This window comes from Lactuca virosa, chromosome 5, assembly GCF_052849685.1.
Source record: "Lactuca virosa cultivar CGN04683 chromosome 5, Lactuca_virosa_CGN04683_v6, whole genome shotgun sequence".
Lineage (NCBI taxonomy): Eukaryota > Viridiplantae > Streptophyta > Magnoliopsida > Asterales > Asteraceae > Lactuca > Lactuca virosa.
The window spans coordinates 248,597,282-248,604,382 of NC_136430.1; the positions used below are offsets into that span (position 1 = coordinate 248,597,282).

Consider the following 7,101-nt stretch of genomic DNA (forward strand, 5'->3'; position numbering starts at 1 on the left):
TTCCGTTATAGAAAAAATAAAGAAATTGACCACGAAGTTAAATTTTAATTTTTGGCCGTTGGATTTATGATCATTTCTATCCAGGGGCATTTTCGTCTTTGAATGAGTTTTATTTTCAGAAAATTATAGTTGATAATGTAGAGTTAATTCTCACGATTTCCTTTTCTTTCGTCTTTGAATGCGTTTTACTTACAAACCTCTTTTATAAGGACTTAATGATTTGTTAAAAGCTTTATACTTGGTAGGGGTAATCAAGTCTTTTTCTTGCTATTAGTTACATCAAGTTCCTAAGTAGTAATGAGAGAGCTAGTTTTAGGGCATCGATTTTCATAACCGGTTTCTTGAGAGCGTGAGCTCTAGGAGAGTCTTGGTCTCGCGAACATCGATCTTGAAATCATTAGAATCAAATTAAGTTCAACTGATTATGTGATTATGTTCATACATAACGGAATTCAGAAACAAAAATTTCAAACATATTCTAAAACTATATCTACAAGATCTATCGTGTGAAAATGCTATCATCATGTTGAACATTCAAATGCAACATGCATTTAATATTAGAAGTAAGTTGTTTATTTTGGGATTTAAGTGATATTTTTGTTAAGTATAATGTTTTAATATTTTTTATCTCATCCGTATCAAACTTGAATTCTTAAAAAAAAACTCATTCGATTTTGAAAATGTAATAGTTAAGAAATTATTATAAAACCAATAGCCAAAAAATGTAAAAGTTAAATATGTTGTCTAATTACTAACATTAAATTGAGTTTGTTTGACTTTCTTTCTTAGTTGTTAGTAGTAAACTAGAGTGGGCAATGTGGTATCTTGGTCATTTTCTTTCGATAAGGTTAGATGTTTTGTTAAGGTCGGTCAGTCGAGTATGTTGGTATTGAACTCGCAAAAGTGATATTGCGAGGGTCTTGGTCTCTATCAAAGAGCATATGGTGTGATGTGTACAATTTTTTCAGTAATCATTCAATTTTATCTCAGTTTCATAATAGTCTAACTATAAATTTACTAAAATTGAAGTCCATATTTACAGCTGAAAATTGAAGTCGGTGATTTCTGTCCCCATAAATTGAACCAAACAAATGTTTTTTCACTTGAGTATGAAATCAACCAAAACCAAATTTAAGATATTTGAATATATTCTCCATTTTGTTTGGTTTGATTATAGTAAAACATAAACAACGAATTAAAATAATGCAGAAACACCGATAAAGATGTTTTTAATGTCTTCATATTAAAAAATAATATTTGAAAAATATAATTTAGTATAAAACAAAGCAAAAAGTTACTATAAATAATGTAAATTTTTTACCTCACCCTCGACTGTCACCGGATGAAACCGTATCTCGCCTAAATTTGATGCAACATTGGATAATGCAATAGACAGTTGCTTTAGTATTAAGTCGTCGGGATTTTCAATATTACCAAAAAGGTTATGCATAATAGAATCAACGACATGAGGTGGAGGTTTTGTAGAAGACTTGGAAGCTTTAGTTGAAATACGTTGAACCCATGTGAGTGGGTGTGGGCTTCGCTCCTCCTCCTCCTCACGATTGTACGTTACAATGGAGAAGAATCTACGTCGTATATTATCTTTCTCATTTGTGTAAACCATGTGACGTGGATCACTCTTCTCTCCTCTGCAATTCTTGCTCCTTTAAACCGTAGGATGCGTCGTTTGAGTGGGATGATACCTTATAGGTGTATACGATTGTTTGGCTACCTGGGTTTGGATAGTTTCATGTGGTCTTTTTGGTGGGCTAGATTGATTATAATATTGGGTTATGTTTATCCCGATAATATCTTATATTTTATTATATTACAACAATACCATAACTTCCGTGTTTTTCTATGTTTTTCTAGTAGTTAAACATTTAACATAATATTTTTATGGAGTTAGGTTCATTTGTAAACAATTAATTAGTTTGTGAATGTATAATCATTCTCAATCAATTATTTTAAAAATATAGATAAATATATAATAGTAAATTAACATATTAATCAATTAATTATATTTAAAATTAATCTACAACAAGTAACAAGCTCCAAACTAATCTCATTCATTTTTTTTCTTTTCTCAATATACCGTCCAACGACCACCACTTTCATAGATGCCACTTATTTTTCGATTCATTATCGTCGGCGGCCACTTCAAACGTTTTGTTTCTGTCATTCCAATTCTCTAGCAACTATGACACCAGTACAACTTTTGAAGTTGTCGTCGACGATGATGAATCGAAAAAGAAGTGAGATCTATGAAAGTGGTGGTCGCTGGACCGTATATTGAGAAAATAAAAAAATGAAAGAGATTATTTTGGAGATTTTTACTTATTAAATAGATTAACTTTAAACATAATTAATTGATTAATATGTTAATTTACTATTATACATTTATCCATATTTTTAAAATAATTGATTGAGAATGATTATACATTCACAAACTAATTAATTGCTTACAAATGAAATGTTTAACTACTAGAAAAACACAGAAGTTATGGTATTGTTGTAATATAATAAAATATAAGTTATACTATTCGGATAAACATAACCCAATATTATAATCAATATTGCCCACCAAAATGATCACAGGAAAACTATCAAAGCCCAGATAACCAAACAATCGAATAAGCCTATAAGGTATCATCCCACTCAAACAACGCATCCTAGGGTTTAAAGAAGCAACAATTGTCGAGGACAGAAGAGTGATCCCCATCCTATGGTTTACACAAATGAGAAAGATGATATACGGCGTAGATGCTTCCATGCCTTCTACAAACCCTTCACCTCCCGCCATCGATTCTATTATTCTTAACCTTTTTGGTGATATGGAAAATCCTGACGATTTAATAGTAAAGTAGCTGTCTATTGCATTGTCCAATGGTGCATCAAGTTTAAGTTTAGGCGAGATATGGTTTCATCCGGTGACAGTCGATGGTGAGGTAAAAAAAATTTACATTATTTATAGTAACTTTTTGTTTTGTTTTAACACTAATTTCTATTTTTTAAATATTATTTTTTAATATAAAGATAGAAAAACATCATTATCGATGTTTATGCATTATTCTAATTTGTTGTTTATGTTTTATTTGAAGCAAACCAAACAAAATGAAGAATATATTTAAATGTCTTGAATTTTGTTTTGGTTGATTTCATATTCAATTGAAAAGCATTTGTTTGGTTCAATTTATAGGGAACGGGCTTCACCGGCTTCAATTTCCGACTCTGAATATGGACTTCAATTTTAGTAAAGTTATAGTTAGAAAATTATGAAACTGAGATAAAGTTGAATGATTACTAAAAGAATCCTACACATCACACCATATGCTATTTGATATGGACCAAAACTCTCCAAATATCACTCTTACGAGTTCAATACCGACTGACCGACCTTAACACCACATCTAACCATCTTGAAAGACAATATCACCCTGCCCACTCTAGTTTATTACTAACAACTAAGAAAGAAAGTCAAAAAAACTCAATTTCATGTAAGTAATTAGATTTGGAAAATGTACATAAATTTGTCAAAAAAACTCAACTTCTGCGTCGTTAGTGTAAAAGTGAGAATGCTAAAACTTATTAATTTTGTTAACTTTTTTATTTTTTTGTAGGGATATAAATGGATATAAAGTGATACGTGACACAACCTTGAATATCTTTTGGAAAAGGTGTCCAAATTTTCTTTATTTACAAATATTCTCAATTTACAAGTTTGACCAAAATTTTAAGTTTTTTTTTAGAAATTTGGTCCAAACTTTTTATAAATTTCCCCCAAACTTTTTTTACAACTTTGATTTTTGTAACATCCCGACTCCCAGGTATAAATTTTATAGCTTTTACTCATATTTAAAGGTCTACTCGACGAGTTGGATGCCCCCAACTCGTCGTGTAGGAACGTATCTGGCCGCGTGACTTAAGTGACTTACTCGACGAGTCGGAGGACCCAACTCGACGAGTAGGAGCTGGAATATGAAACCCTAATTTTCAGGGTGTTACACCCTATTTAAAGGGTCATTAGCCTCTCTCAGCCTCCCTTACTGCCTCTCTTAAGCTCCGTAAACCCTAATATCGAATCCTCTCAATTTGTGGTGTGAAAGAAGCTTGGAAGGTGATTTTGTGAAGAAAAGCTTGAAGCTTGAGGAACTTGGAGCAGTGAGCAGCTTATGGATCTGACTCTACTTCATCTTGGCATCATTTTGAAGGTAACAAGTCGTTACCTTGGCCTATCTTTAGCTAAAACTCTCCATGCATGAGTATAGGGCCATTTTTCGCATGTTTGGGGTTCATTTCGGGTTTTGGGCATGATATGAAGTTGCAACTTCAGATCTAGGCTCCTCTAAGCCCTTATAGTCGTAAACATCTGGCCTTTATCAAGTTATGGCCTTCTTCTCACCTAGAACTTCCTCTTTTGCTTGGTTTTGGCCCTTAAGACCTTGCATGCACGTTGTTAGATGCCATTTTATGCATCTTATAGGGTAGTTTCAATTAGCATTTAGGATCATATTTTGTACATTTGCATTTCATTTATTTAAATAATGTTCAGCTCATGTCTTTCGTTAGAATTCCCGTACTGCTCATGTTTTTATGTCAATTTCAGATAGTTTAAGTTGAACAGTGTTTTGGGAGCAGCTGTATGCATGTTTGGAGCTTAAAACGGAGCTTGGGACTTATGAAGAATTATGAGGAATGCTTGCAAGATGATTTGGTCAAGAAACATTCGATTGAATTGATCACATGAAGATAGAATAGGCAATCTAAAGTTAAAGGATGTTGCTGGTAGCTTTGACCCCCTGTCAGTATTTTGACCATATCTCGAGAACTGTAACTCCGATTGACGCGATTCAAAATGATCTGGAAAGTATACAAAATTTCGGACGTCATAGGCAAAACATGCCATCACAAATATGGTCCATGCGATCGCATGGGGCCTTTATGCGATCGCATCTTCGGTCGCAACTTGGATTCGAGGTTTTTTAGTGCCCAAATTCATCCGAAAGTGAAAAATGAAAACCTGCGATCATAGGTTGTGTACATGCGATCGCAGGTTTGCCAAAAAGTTCCAAAATCGCATCCTACTTCATTAAAAGGCACGAGATGCGTTTTCTTCAAAACCTGCGATCGCAGGTTGTGCCCATGCGATCGCATGCACGTCGTTTTTTGCTGCTGGACGTATAAATAGACCCTGATAGCATTCCCAGTAACCTAAGTTGGCGATTCCAGAGGTACCAGACGACGAAAATACGATTTTGGAGGCGTTTCTTCTCCGATTTCAACGATTTCTGAAGATCTGAAGACTGTGGATCATCTCCTTCCAGTAGATTAGTAAGATTAGTTGTTTGATGTCTCTTTGCATTTGTTTTTATTATATTTTGGCCATGTCTGGCTAAACCTTAGTTTTCAGTTCTGCAAAGACAAGTACTTTTCATGTGATTGATCATTAGATCTGGTTTTTGATTTGTGTTTCCATCTAGATTCTTCAGTTTTGTTCTTAATGAATGTTTGATTTTGAATTCTTGTTAGTTTGATCACCTAGCTAGGGTTTTATCATTCCAGTTAATCAGTTATAGAATCCGTAATTGTTCTTTTCAACTAGTATAAGTAACAAGTAATAAATCGGTTCCGTTTTTGGGATTTGACTTTATTATAAACTGTAAAAATCATATCTTTACGCTTCCGAGCTTGCGAAAAGTATTGGATATTGCTGGGAATTTTACAAAGAGCTTAATGTAACTTTTCTAATTTTAATTAAGAGCTTGTTTAATTGAACAGTAAAAAGTTAGGGTTAATTGAAGAGCTTGTTTTGGTTAGCTAAATAAGGTAAAAGAGAAATTACTAGAGCTTGTTAGTTTTCTAAGTACCAGCTTAGATAGAACGCATCTTAAATAATCAGATCTGGGTTAGTTACATGATTAGGAAAGTCGCAACAGAACTGAAATCGTTTTTTTATATTGATTTTCGTTTAGTTTAATATCACTGCAATTTTAGTTTTTAGTTTAATTCAAAACCCCCTTTTAATAATTTCTGTCTTGACTAGATTGTGCCTGATACAAAAAGGCATTGACCATTAGGTTGTGTCCCTGAGAATTCGACTCTGCTTCCATGTGTTATATTTTTAGTGCAACCAGCAGTGATAATTTATTTGCTTAATACGCGCACGACAACGTGTTAACAAATTGGCGTCGTTGCCAGGGACACGGTGCTTTCTAATAGTTTTATGCCAAGAAATTTTCGTTCAGGTACACCTTTAGTTTTTGATCCAGAAATTGAGAGAACTGCAAGGAAACTTAAGAAAGAAGCAGCAAGAAAGAAACAATCAACTGGTCTCCTTAGTTTATCATCCTCCCTACCTCCAGAAGCTTCCACACCACAAGACACTCCCTTGTGGAACGAACCAGATCCATTTTTCCGAAAGTACCCCCATCATCACCTCAAAACAGCCCATACAAAACTTGCTCCCCACCCTCTTCCATTAAAACTGAAACCACAGAATCTTCAGAAACCGAATCTGAAGACTTAGCTATGAGTGGAGACGAAGCAGAAAAGACCCTTAGAGAGTGGGCCACTCAAGAGGTCAACCAACAACCCCTTTGCATTACGTTTCCAGAAGCCCAAAACTTCGAACTTAAATCTGGGCTAATTCATCTTCTTCCCACTTTCAGAGGATTGGAAAACGAAGAACCACATAAATTCCTCAAGGCATTTCATGTGGTATGTTCAGGAATGAAGCCCCATGCTGTCACAGAAGACCAGATAAAGTTATGGGCATTCCCCTTTTCGCTTCAAGATTCAGCAAGAGAATGGCTTTATGAAATCCCATCTGGTTCCATCACCACTTGGACAGAACTCGCAAAGCTGTTCTTAGAGAAATACTTTCCAGAAACCCGAGTCTCCAGTCGCAGAAGAGAAATCATTGGGATCAAACAAGGAAAAAGTTAAGCTTTACATACTTACTGGGAAAGATTCAAGAAGCTTCTGGTACGGTGCCCACAACATGGGATCATCGATTATCAACTCTATAATTGTTTTTGTGAAGGCATGACACCTATGGAGAGGCGCTTGATAAATGCTTCTAGTGGTGGTTCTTTGGGTGAC

At 34.5% G+C, this 7,101-nt stretch overlaps 1 long non-coding RNA gene across 1 annotated transcript; it reads left to right on the top strand.

Moving 5' to 3' along the window:
* The first annotated feature begins 2,574 nt into the window (after positions 1 to 2,574).
* On the top strand, positions 2,575 to 5,528 carry LOC145116080 (uncharacterized). The gene is made up of 3 exons (XR_013711861.1): positions 2,575 to 2,948; positions 3,621 to 3,677; positions 4,107 to 5,528. It is a non-coding gene; the product is annotated as an uncharacterized LOC145116080 (long non-coding RNA).
* Positions 5,529 to 7,101: the final 1,573 nt, after the last annotated feature.